This window comes from Microcebus murinus, chromosome 25 (genome assembly GCF_040939455.1).
Source record: "Microcebus murinus isolate Inina chromosome 25, M.murinus_Inina_mat1.0, whole genome shotgun sequence".
NCBI lineage: Eukaryota > Metazoa > Chordata > Mammalia > Primates > Cheirogaleidae > Microcebus > Microcebus murinus.
The window spans coordinates 17,159,376-17,172,065 of record NC_134128.1 but is presented as its reverse complement, the minus strand read 5'-3'; the positions used below and the strand labels follow the sequence as shown (position 1 = coordinate 17,172,065).

The 12,690-nt window shown below is 43.5% G+C and overlaps 1 pseudogene; it reads left to right on the top strand.

Moving 5' to 3' along the window:
• The first annotated feature begins 5,324 nt into the window (after window positions 1-5,324).
• On the top strand, window positions 5,325-9,641 carry LOC142864351 (spermine synthase pseudogene; annotated as a pseudogene).
• The last annotated feature ends 3,049 nt before the right edge of the window (window positions 9,642-12,690 follow it).

Genomic DNA, 12,690 nt, shown 5'->3' with positions numbered 1-12,690 from the left:
AAGAGCAAGACCCCGTCTCTACTATAAATAGAAAGAAATTAATTGGCCAACTAATATATATAGAAAATTTAGCCGGGCATGGTGGCGCATGCCTGTAGTCCCAGCTACTCGGGAGGCTGAGGCAGGAGGATCGCTTGAGCCCAGGAGTCTGAGGTTGCTGTGAGCTAGGCTGACGCCACGGCACTCACTCTAGCCTGGGCAACAAAGTGAGACTCTGTCTCAAAAAAAAGAAAAAAATGGAAAGAAGGTGTTTTCCATCAAGGGTCCAAGCCAATAAAGTTCTTATTCCCTGGAGCTCTTCATGACCTAGACAAGAGAAAACTCAGTAAGAGTCTTAGGTTTCCACAAACATTTTCCACCAACCAGGGAGGCAGTTATACTACCGAGCATCTTTTCTGCATGCCAAGCTCCTAGAGAATTATAAAGAAAATAAAAAAGTAGTAAAAACCCCAGTTCTTATTGTCAAACCGATTGCAATACAAACACACAGTTATTTACGAACTCCCAATAAAGAGCCTTTAGAAGATATAAATAACCTTAAACACAGCTTGCTAGAACTTGTCCTGAGCAGATCATATTTATTCCCATAGGACTTTTTGTTTTCGGGCAATGGTTGGTATGTGAAAATAGCACTTGCATGAACAATGGTAACTGTTTTAGTCGTGGGAGAAAAAAATTTAATAATTTCAAATGGGGGGGAAAAATGAAGCGGCTTCTGAACAAGAACAGTGTGACAGATTCCTAGTATCTTGGCAGCCGTCAGATACAATGAAGCCAAGGTGTTCTCTGGGAGGGCATGTGGGAACAGGGTGGGGAGGCATTGGGTTGGGGGCTTGCCAAACCTAAGTCTGGGCCTTATTGGGCAATCGAAGCACTTTGGCATCAAACCGTGTGGATAGATCTGTTACCTATTAATCACCAACAAATTTCAACTCTCTAAGCCTCAACTTTCTCTTTCGTAAAAATTTGTAAAAATACTACTTTTTTTTCCATCCAGGTGTTGTTCGAGTGATAAAGTAATTAACGAGGTAGAGACTTACAGAAATGTGCTTAATGTTAATAAAAATGCTTATTATCTTGCCATTGCCATTATCACTACTATTCATAATATTTATTCTATAGTCCAGAACTAAGGAATGACCTTGATTTTTTTCCAAATGAAATTTTAGGAACACTCTGTTGACAATAGGTCATCTCCTCTTGTCTCAAGAATGTTAGTCCTCAAATTTTTCGTCGATATTTCCCCGTTAGTATGCAAACAAGTTCCAGAATCTTTTTTTTTTTTAGAGAGACAGGGTCTTGCTCTGTTGCCCAGGCTGGAGTGCAGTGGTAGGATGATCATAGCTCACTGAAGCCTCAAATTCCTAGGCTCAAGTGATCCTCCTGTCCCAGCCTCTTGAGTAGCTGGGACTACAGGTGCTCAGCATTATGCCTGGTTAATTTTTAATTTTTTTTTTTTTTTTTTTTTTTTTTTTAGAGAGATAGGGTCTCATTATGTTGCCCAGGCTGGTCTCAAACTCCTGGCCTCAAGCGATCCTCCTACCTCTGCCTCCCAAACTGCTGGGATTATAGACATGAGCCACTGCATCTCATATCTTGAACATCAAAAGCAACAGCAAAAAACAAAAGACCAAACACCATTCCTGTCCCTTCCTCGAGAAGGTGCTCCCGTTTCTCTGCTACTGTTTAGAGCAAAACTGTGTGTAAGGCTTACCTGGTATTGCTATCCTCTCTCTCACCTCTCGTTTTCTCACGAACCTTCTCAAATCATGCTCCCATCTCCACAGTTCCCTTGAAATTCCTCTTGTCAAGCTCACATATAACTTCCTCGTTTCCAAATCCAGTGGCCACGGCTGTGCTCTCTGCTTCCTTGGCCCTTCTGTGACATGTCAGTTACACTATTCCTCCCTCTGGAAGCATTTCTGCTCTTGGCATCTAGGAGAACCCTTTGATCATTCTCCTACCTTCCTGGCTACCCCTTTTACCATGACCTTGGCTGGGGGGGTCCCAAGCCTGAAGCATCACTCAATGGTGGAGCACCACGTGGATTCAGCAGCTCCGTTACCTTGTCATCTCTCCTGGCTGCCTGGATAACCCCACCCAGGCTCGTGGGCTTACATTGCACCTAGGCCTTTGTCTCTGCTAGAGAGGCAGGTGGGTGGGTGGCTAGAGGGAGGGGCAGAGTTATCCAGCCCCCACCTCCCCGCTGCTTCCCAGGATCTTCTTTTTTTTTTTGAGACACAGTCTCACTCTATTGCCTGGGCTAGAGTGCTGTGGCATCAGCCTAGCTGACAGCAACCTCAAACTCCTGGGCTCAAGTGATCCTCCTGCCTCAGCCTCCCAAGTAGCTGGGACTACAGGCATACAGCACCATGCCCGGCTAAGTTTTTCTATATATTTTTAGTTGGCTAATATATTTCTTTCTATTTTTATTAGAGATGGGGGTCTCACTCTTGCTCAGGCTGGTTTCGAACTCCTGACCTTGAATGATCCACCCACTTTGGCCTCCCAGAGTGCTAGGATTACAGGCGTGAGCCACCGCACCCGGCCTTAATCCTGTACTTTCTTATGGGATGTGGAATGGTGATATTTGCGGATGTGGAATAGGCGATGTGGGTGGTGATATTTGCTCTTCATTTTAAGGGAAAACATACTAACAATGCAAAGTCGTTTTTGTATTAGGTGTCCCTCTCTCTTCCCTCTCCAGAATTTATACATTGTTTCAAGGCAAAGTTAAATAGATACAAATAAAATGAATTAACACAAGAGTTCATTGCGTTGCATGATCCTCCTTTAGTGTTTCCCCAAACTGCCTTCTCTGGATAAGGTCTGAATTGTTTTAGTGCATGCACCTAAAAAGCAGCCATTAAGCACCTACTGTGTACTTCCTGAGGAGGTAAAGATGCCCTCAGTCTGCCCTCAAAGAGCTTACACCCAGGGGAATCCAGAGGCACAAAACAGGTGGTTACAGTCTACAGTGGCCCTTGTGAAGCCAGACACAGGCCAGGATGACAATGAAGTCCTGGGCAGGGACACCTAGTTTCAGAAAGGCCTCCTGGACCGACAAGGCTGATTCTGAAGGTGTGAGCTGGCTGGGGGAGGTGGGTGAAGGAGGGCATGCCAGACAGGGACAGGGACAGGAGATTAAAGTGCACACCAGATGAACTTTAGAACCCTGCAAACCACAGAAAAGAACTCGGTCTACTTATGTTAGCTTGCTAGGGCTGCCATAACGAAGTGCCACGGCTAGGCTGCTTAAACGACAGAAATTAATGGCTGTCTTCACCTTGTGTCTTTCCTCTGTGTGTGTCCTCGTCCTAATCTCTGGTCATATTGGATTAGAGCCCGCCTTAGTGACTTCATTTTAACTTAATTACCTCTTTGAAGACCCTATCTCCAAATAGAGTCACATTCATAGGGACTGGGGTTTAGGGGAGTTCAACATATGAATTTGGGGGGAGGGGCACACAAGTCAGCACATAACATTAGTAAACAAAGAAAGAAATTTTATTACAAATATGCGAGGCTGTCACATGACAAGAATACAGCTGAACTTGCAAAGAGTCTCTCTCGCCCCCATTTATCCCTCTCTCTTTCTTCCTTCCCTCTCTCTGCCTGTCATTCTTACATCTGAGATGCTATCTTTCATGTAATTGTGTGTATATATATAGTTTAAAGAATCATACTAATAACCATCTATGTAACTCTTCCCTAAGAAATAGATGCTTCCAGTTCCTTAGAAATACTGTTCCATGTTTGCATTAGTCTGTTGCTGGGTTTTCCATCCTCTTCCATTGTTCTGTCTAACCTTGCTCCAATACCAACTTTATTATAGTAGCTTTATAATAATAAATGTTGATATACCAAACCGATGCACTTTTTCAGGAACTTCTGGACTACTCTTCACCCTTTGCCCCTCATACATTTTAGGATGAGTTTGACAAGTTTCAGGCAAGGAGGTACAGGGAAGACCCTTCGGGACCTTGGTTTAAAAAAGAATTGATCATGGTCGGGCACGGTGGCTCATGCCTATAATCCTAGCACTCTAGGAGGCCGAGGTGGGCGGATTGCTCAAGGTCAAGAGTTCGAAACCAGCCTGAGCAAGACCCCGTCTGTACTAAAAATAGAAAGAAATTAATTGAGCAACTAAAAATATATATAGAAAAAATTAGCTGGGCATGGTGGCGCATGCCTGTAGTCCCAGCTACTTGGGAGGCTGAGGCAGGAGATCGCTTGAGCCCAGGAGTGTGAGGTTGCTGTGAGCTAGGCTGACACCATGGCACCCACTCTAGCCTGGACAACAAAGCCAGACTCTGTCTCAAAAAAAAACAATTGATCAGTTCAGGGACACAATTGATACTGAGTTTTTCCATCTACAAATGCAATACATCTTTCCATTTGGTTAGCTCTTCCTTAATGCCAATCCATACAATTTTAAAGTGTTTTCATAAGCAACTTGTTCATTCTGGAAGATTTCTGCCTTGTTATGCTATTCTTTTGCTGCTACTGTAATCGGTATCTTTTCCAAAGTTATATTTTCTAACTACTTTTGCTGATGCATGAAAAGGCAGCTGGCATTTTGTGCATTGATTTTGTATTCAACAACCTAGCCAAACTCTCTTATTGATTTTCATAATTTTTCTCTAGATTCTTTTGGGTTTTCTATGTATATAATCATATCATCAATAAATAATATGTTTATTTCCTCCTTTCTAATCTTTATACCTTTAATTTCCTTTCCTCACTAGCTGGGACCTTCAGGAGAATATTGAATAGAAGGGATGATAATGGACTTTTTTTTTTTGAGACAGAGTCTTACTTTGTCACCTGGGTAGAATGGTATCATGGTAGTTCAGTGAAACCTCAAACTCCTGGGCTAATGCCATCCTCCTGCCTCAGCCTCCCCAGTAGCTGAGACTTTAGGCTTGCCCCACCATGGCCAGCTAATTTTTCTATTTTTGGTAGAGATGGGGGGGGGGGGTCTTGCTCCTGCTCAGGCTGGTATTAAACTCCTGAATTCAAGTGATCCTCCCATCTCAGCCTCCCAGAGTGCTCGGATTACAGGCGTGAGCCACCGAGCCTGGTCAACATGTTTGTTCTGATCCTGATCTTGGAGAAAATGTTTTAAACCTTTCACCATTAGGAATTAATTTGGCTCTGGAAAGAAGTTCCTTTCTATTCCTGGTCTATCAGGAATTTTGATCACAAATGGATGCTGAATTTTATACATGCCGGCTGGGCGTGGACACATGGATTTGTGATAAAATTGTCTTTTTCTGAGCTAATGAGATAACTGGTGACTGGGGTCCAGGGAGAGCTTCAGGATGGGGCTGGTCACCAGAGAGCCAACCATGCAATTAGAGGATGGGAACTCTTGGCTCCATGTCCCAATTTCCAGGGAGGTGGGGAAGGCCGAAGGATTAAGTCCAGTACCAATGGCCAGAGATTTAATCAATCGTTCGGATGTAACGGAGCCCCCATAACCATCCTGCATGGTGGGATCCTGAGAGCTTCTGGGTTGATGATGCATCCATGTGCCAAGAGGGGGGCAGGGGGGCAGGTGCCCCTTCACAGGGACAGAAGCCCCTATCCCCAGGAGCCTCCCAGACCTTGCCCTTCATACCTCTCCATACAGCTGCTCATTTCTGTCCTTTATGATGTCCTTTATCACAAACTGGTAACAGTAAGTAAAGTGCTTTCTTTTTTTATTTTTTATTTTTTTGAGACAGAGTCTCGCTTTGTTGTCCAGGCTAGAGTGAGTGCCGTGGCGTCAGCCTAGCTCACAGCAACCTCGAACTCCCGGGCTCAAGCAATCCTCCTGCCTCAGCCTCCCGAGTAGCTGGGACTACAGGCATGCGCCACCATGCCCGGCTAATTTTTTCTATATATATTAGTTGACCAATTAATTTCTTTCTATTTATAATAGAGACAGGGTCTCGCTCTTGCTCAGGCTAGTTTCGAACTCCTGACCTCAAGCCATCCTCCCGCCTCCTCGGCCTCCTAGAGTGCTAAGATTACAGAGTGTTTTCTTGAGGTCTAAGAGCTATGACAGGCTGGGCACAGTGTCTTACATCTGTAATCCTAGCACTCTAGGATGCGAGGCAGGAGGATTGCTTGAGCTTAGGTGTTCGAGACCAGCCTGAGCAAGAGTGAGACCCCATCTCTACTATAAATAGAAAGAAATTAGCCAAACAACTAAAAATAGAAAAAATTAGCCGGGCATGGTGGCGCGTACCTGTAGTTGCAGCTACCTGGGAGGCTGAGGCAGGAGGATCGCTTGAGCCCAGGAGTATGAGGTTACTGTGAGCTAGGCTGAAGCCACGGCACTCTAGCCTGGGCAATAGAGTAAGATTCTGTCTCAAAAAAACCCAAAAACACAAAACTATAAATTTTGAGGTCTGCATGCACTTACACAACCCCAGACCCAATCAAAGGAACCTAAAATGCATCAAAGATAACAATCTAATGTTTGTAACCAGAAAATCTGATAGAACTAAAACTTATGAAGATTGTCTGGTAGGAAAATATGTTTGGTGTTGTTTATTTTAGAAATATGTACATTTACAAAGGGAGATCCTTCTACAAAAAGACAACTGCTGAAGAGGCTCCTCCTAAAGTTAGACATAAATATTTCACCAGGGTTCATGACCGGCGTTTGAAAAATTCAAGTAGATGCCCTGCCTCCTCTTGAGACGGATCCTTCTAAGATGTGCGGTAGCAGTGGGCCTCTGGGTTATGACAATTTCATGGTGTGTCTTTCTCCACACTCAAACCAGATTCAGATTTCGTATTTGCATTGTCTGAAAGGCCTCATCCAATGCAGCCGTGTCCAAAAGAAAAGAGGGTTCATCTAATTCCATAAGGATTGTTTCCCACTAACTCAGCTGAATTTGAGAGCGTCACAAATTACATAGCTGTATTTTTCCATGTTAATCATAAAACATTTTCCAACAGGAAAAAATAATATTTTTACAAGAGCTTAAGAATGCTATTGTAACTTTGGCTTTCTACTAATGTCATTCAGCAATGAGTTAGCAAATATACAATCCCTGAATTACCCAGGAGGTTGTCTGAGATGATTAGTAAGGTCTCTCCTAAAAGTCTTTGGTTCTAAAATTATGGGCTTTTTTGAGGAATTGGTGTAACTTACAAAAATTACTACTATAATTTGGTTTGGTTGAATGCTATGTCCTCACTGACTTCCAAGTGCCATTGGATTGTAGCATGAAGACCCAAAACATAGAAAGATGATCCCACACTCTGAAGAGTTTCACTGCCTTCTAACAACCATCCTCTTCCTCAATGCAAAAGAAATGTGGGAATAGTAGGAGCTGGAGTATGAGTTTCATTAACTAGGATAGGCATCAGGGTTTGGAGAAGAAAGGACATTGAGTGAAGAAGATGATGGCTCACATGGGAGGCCTTAATAGTGTAAATTAATCATGTACCCAAATTTTTAAAAATTTTAAATTCATTTTTATTGAGACAGAGTCTCACTCTGTTGCCCATGCTGGAGTGCAGTGTCGTGATCACAGTTCACTGCAGTCTCAAACTCCTGAGCTCAAGAGATCCTCCTGCCTCAGCCTCCAGAGTAGCTGGAACTATGGGCATGCGCCACCATGCCCGGCTAATTTTTCTTATTTTTTTGTAGAGATAGAGTCTCATTATATTGCCCAGAGGCTGGCCTTGAACTCCTGGTCTTATATGATCCTTCTGCCTCTGTTTCCCAAAGCGTTGGGATTACAAGCATGAGCCATTGCAGCTGGCCATAATATGTTCACTGTGTTTTCAGGGGTTTTTTTTAATGAATAATAGAGACAAGGTTTTGCTATGTTGCCCAGGCTGGTCTCAAACTCCTGGCCTCAAGTGATCCTCCCAGCTCAGCCTCCCAAAGTGCTAGGATTACAGGTGTGAGCCATCGTACCCAGCCGAGTGTTCAAAATTAAACTGGATAATGCCCTAAAGCAAACTCAACAGAATACGGTGTACAATAGAAGTGATCCTTTATTTTCCTTTGCCTGAGCAAATAACCTTAAATGTATCCAGTTTATAAGGAGTGTCTTTATTTTTTTTATTTTTTATTTATTTATTTATTTTTGAGACAAAGTCTCGCTTTGTTGCCCAGGCTAGAGTGAGTACTGTGGCGTCAGCCTAGCTCACAGCAACCTCAAACTCCTGGGCTCAGGCAATCTTCCTGTCTCAGCCTCCTGAGTAGCTGGGACTACAGGCATACACCATCATGCCCGGCTAATTTTTTCTATATAAATTAGTTGGCCAATTAATTGCTTTCTATTTATAATAGAGATGGGGTCTTGCTCTTGGTCAGGCTGGTTTTGAACTCCTGACCTCGAGCAATCTGCCCACCTCAGCCTCCCAGAGTGTTAGGATTACAGGCATGAGCCACCATGCCCGGCCTATAAGGAGTATCTTTAAAAAAAAAGGAGAACACAGCATAGACTGCAATTTATAACAGAACAATATGTTTTTATCTATCTCTTTACTGTTAAGCCTTTATTTCTCTAAACACAGTATCATTTACATATATCTGATTGTTTTAAGAGATAAAATTGCCCTGTAGAATTATAAAGGGTATAAAAATATATATTTATAATTTTATGGCCTGAGCAATTTTCCTCCATATTCTCTACTTCTTAAAAATGATTTTTTAGGCTGGGTGCGGTGGCTCATGCCTGTAATCCTAGCACTCTGGGAGGCCGAGGCAGGCAGATTGCTCGAGGTCAAGAGTTCGAAACCAGCCTGAGCGAGACCCTGTCTCTACTAAAAATAGAAAGAAATTAATTGACCAACTAAAAGTATATACATTATTCATCTTGTAATTGCCTAAGAAAAAAAAATATATATATATACATTAAAAAAAATTAGCCAGGCATGGTGGCACATGCCTGTAGTCCCAGCTACTCGGAAGGCTGAGGCAGGAGGATTGCTTGAGCCCAGGAGTTTGAGGTTTCTGTGAGCTAGGCTGATGCCATGGAACTCACTCTAGCCTGGGCAACAGAGTGAGACTGTCTCCAAAAAAAAAAAAGAAGATGACGCTGGTAAAGACATACTGGTTCTGGGAAGTGGAGGTGGGGGCATGTTATGTGGAATGGTTAGACTGAAACCAAAGATGGTCACTATGGTAGAGACTGACCAAATGGTGATTGATGGATGTGCGGAAAAACGTGCGGTGATGTCCTAGACAATCCTAAAGGATACTGCTAGCAGGTTCTGATGGAAGAGGTGATATTTCCATTCTTCCACTCTACCTCTCTAAGGTAATATTTCCGTTCTTCCAGCACTGAAGAGGTACGCCAGAGAAGGGAGGAGTCTGATTGTGTGATCAATGATTTGACGGCTGCTCCAATCTGCACGTCTCCAGAAGAAGATGCCACATGGGAGTTTCCCAGACTGATTCTTGACCTCTCAATGAAAGGATTGAAGCAGGATGGGAAATATTTCACACAGGGGAACTGTGTCAATCTGCCGGAAGGCCTGTCACTCTATGAAGAACAGCTCGGGCGCCTGTATTGTCCCGTGGCATTCTCGAAGGAGATCGTTTGTGTCGCTTCATATTTGGAATCGTGGATACTTTACAGAAAGCTAAGCCTTTATTTTTTTTTTTTCTGAGACAGAGTCTCACTTTGTTGCCCAGGCTAGAGAGAGTGCCATGGCGTCAGCCTAGCTCACAGCAACCTCAAACTCCTGGGCTCAAGTAATCCTCCTGCCTCAGCCTCCTGAGTAGCTGGGACTACAGGCATGCGCCACCATGCCCGGCTAATTTTTTCTGTATATATATTAGTTGGCGAATTAATTTCTTTCTAGTTATTAGAGACAGGGGTCTCGCTCTTGCTCAGGCTGGTTTCGAACTCCTGACCTCGAGCAATCCGCCCGCCTCGGCCTCCCAGAGTGCTAGGGTTACAGGCGTGAGCCACCGCGCCCGGCCAAAAGCTAAGCCTTGCAGATGGGTATCCCCAATCACGTGAGCTGCAGATAACCTTCCTGACCTCCATGTGCTGTGCATGACTTCGAAATGAGTCAGGCAACTGATCGTGAATTCCTTAAGGTTTTCTTTAATTATTATTTTTAATTTACAAAAGCAAATAGGAAATGTATATTTTGATGAGCTAGGGTGTTATTTTTGTTGAAAGTCAGCTAAAGGACAGTTAGACAACCCAGCGAAGACTGCGAAAACCACTGACCCCCTAGAATGTGATTTCTGTTTTTATTTCTGCGTGGGCTTTTTGTTGTTGTTGTTCTGGTAGACCTTCAATTTGGATGTTTGGAGGAATGAACATCATTGTTTTGTCCTGGAGGGAAGTTCTTGATGGTGTTTCTTTCCCCCAAATTGACTTAGATATTCAAATTTGGTGCTTATAAGAGTTAAAGAAATGAATAGCAATGCTTCCATTAAAATCACAAAAGAGAAAAAAAATGATTTTTTATATTGTAGCATGGAGAAAACTGGAGCATAAACACATTTTTGTTAAAAATATCATAATAGCTTATATCCCCTCTTAAAAGAAAATGTAAATTTAAGGTTCTCCTTAAGGTAATATTTCCATTCTCCAGTCATAGTTTTTTCCTGCATCTAAACTAATTCAAGGCCCTTTGGCATAGTGATAACGATATTGAATATTGCATGCTTTAAAAATAAAGGTTTCCTTTTGCATGTAAAGAAGGCTTCAGCAGCCAGGTGTTATGGCTCATGCCTGTAACCCTAGCACTATGGGAGGCCAAGAGGGGCAGATCGCTTGAGGTCAGGAGTTCAAGACCAGCCTGAGCAAGAGCGAGACCCCCGTCTGTACTAAAAAATAGAAAGAAATTAGCTGAACAACTAAAAAATATATATATATATATATATATATATATATTCATTGGCCAGGCAGGCCGGGCACAGTGGCTATGCCTGTAATCCTAGCACTCTGGGAGGCCGAGGCGGGCAGATTGCTCGAGGTCAGGAGTTCGAAACCAGCCTGAGCAAGAGCAAGACCCCGTGTCTCTACTATAAATAGAAAGAAATTAATTGGCCAACTAATATATATATAGAGAGAAAAAATTAGCCGGGCATGGTGGTGCATGCCTGTAGTCCCAGCTACTTAGGAGGCTGAGGCAGGAGGATCCCTTGAGCCCAGGAGGTTGAGGTTGCTGTGAGCTAGGCTGACGCCATGGCATAGGTGACACCTATGGTGACACCTCTAGCCCAGGTGACAGAGCAAGACCCTGTCTCAAAAAAAAAAACAACAAAAGACTAAGGGTCAGGTATCATCATTATTAATATTATTATTAATGAGGAAAGGATCATAAAACACATGACAGTAATCATGTGGACAGATTTGTATAGATCGAGTTAATAAACATTTTTATTTAATAAGCAAATAATTTGATAAATAATTAAATAGCTTATTTAATAATGCCAATGAATGTAACAGAAGAAACATTCAGTTCCTTATTCCTGCAATCAACTGAACACAAATTAGGAGCCAGGGAAGGAAAACCAGTTCAAACACAGGGGCGCCCTCCACCCTGGGCCCCCTGAGTGTTCTCAAGGCCAAGACCGACCTCGCTGTCTCAGCTTCTCAAAACAAGCCTGCGTCTTGGCCTCTCCACTCCCTCCTCTCGCTCCTTGCACCCTGGCGCTCGGCCCACTGTGTTACTTCGGGTCACACCCAGGCCCCTTGTTCCCGTTGTCTTTCTGCCGCTGCGTCCTGGGCTGCTGTCAGCAATCCAGCTCGACGAGTCGCTTGGCTGAGATCCGTATTTGTCGTGTTCCTCTGAAACTGTGATTCACAGTGTACACAGCCTTTAAACAGAATCCTCTCAGCCCGCGAGACTCCGAAAGAGGCTTGTTTGAAAAACAAATGGCAGAACAGGCTGTCTACCCGGGGTTTCCACGCAGCGGGCTCAGATGGGCGAATGTAATTAAGAGGGAACGTTGGAAATCTCTTATTATTTTTTAAACGAGCCAACGTGTTTTTAGACGCTGATCAGATGGTGATGTCACTTTACACCTCCAGGGTGCCCGAGACAAATCCAGGCAGCTGAGATAACAAAGTTCAAAATGAGAGAGCTTAATAAAGGAGAAGAAGACACACTGACCACCTTCAAAGTAGCCTTAGGGTTTGTGTGAGGTGTATTCAGATTGTACTTTTCAATCTAACAGGAAATGGTGATGGCCGGGCGCGGTGGCTCACGCCTATAATCTTAGCACTCTGGGAGGCCGAGGCAGGAGGATGGCTCAAGGTCAGGAGTTCGAAACCAGCCTGAGCAAGAGCGAGACCCCCGTCTCTACTAAAAGTAGAAAGAAATTAATTGGCCAACTAAAAATATACAGAAAAAATTAGCCGGGCATGGTGGCGCATGCCTGTAGTCCTAGCTACTCGGGAGGCTGAGGCAGGAGGATCGGTTGAGCCCAGGAGTTGCTGTGAGCTAGGCTGATGCCATGGCACCTGGGCAACAGAGTTAGACTCTGTCTCAAAAAGAAAGAAAGAAGAAAGGAAGGAAGGAAGGATGGAAGGAAGGAAGGAAGGAAGGAAGGAAAGGAGGGAGGGAGGACAAGAAAGAGAAAGAAAGAGAGAAAGAGAGAAAGAGAGAAAGAGAGAAAGAAAGAAAGAAAGAAAGAAAGAAAGAAAGAAAGAAAAGAAAGAAAGAAAGAAAGAAAGAGAAAGAAAGAAAGAAAGAAAGAAAGAAAGA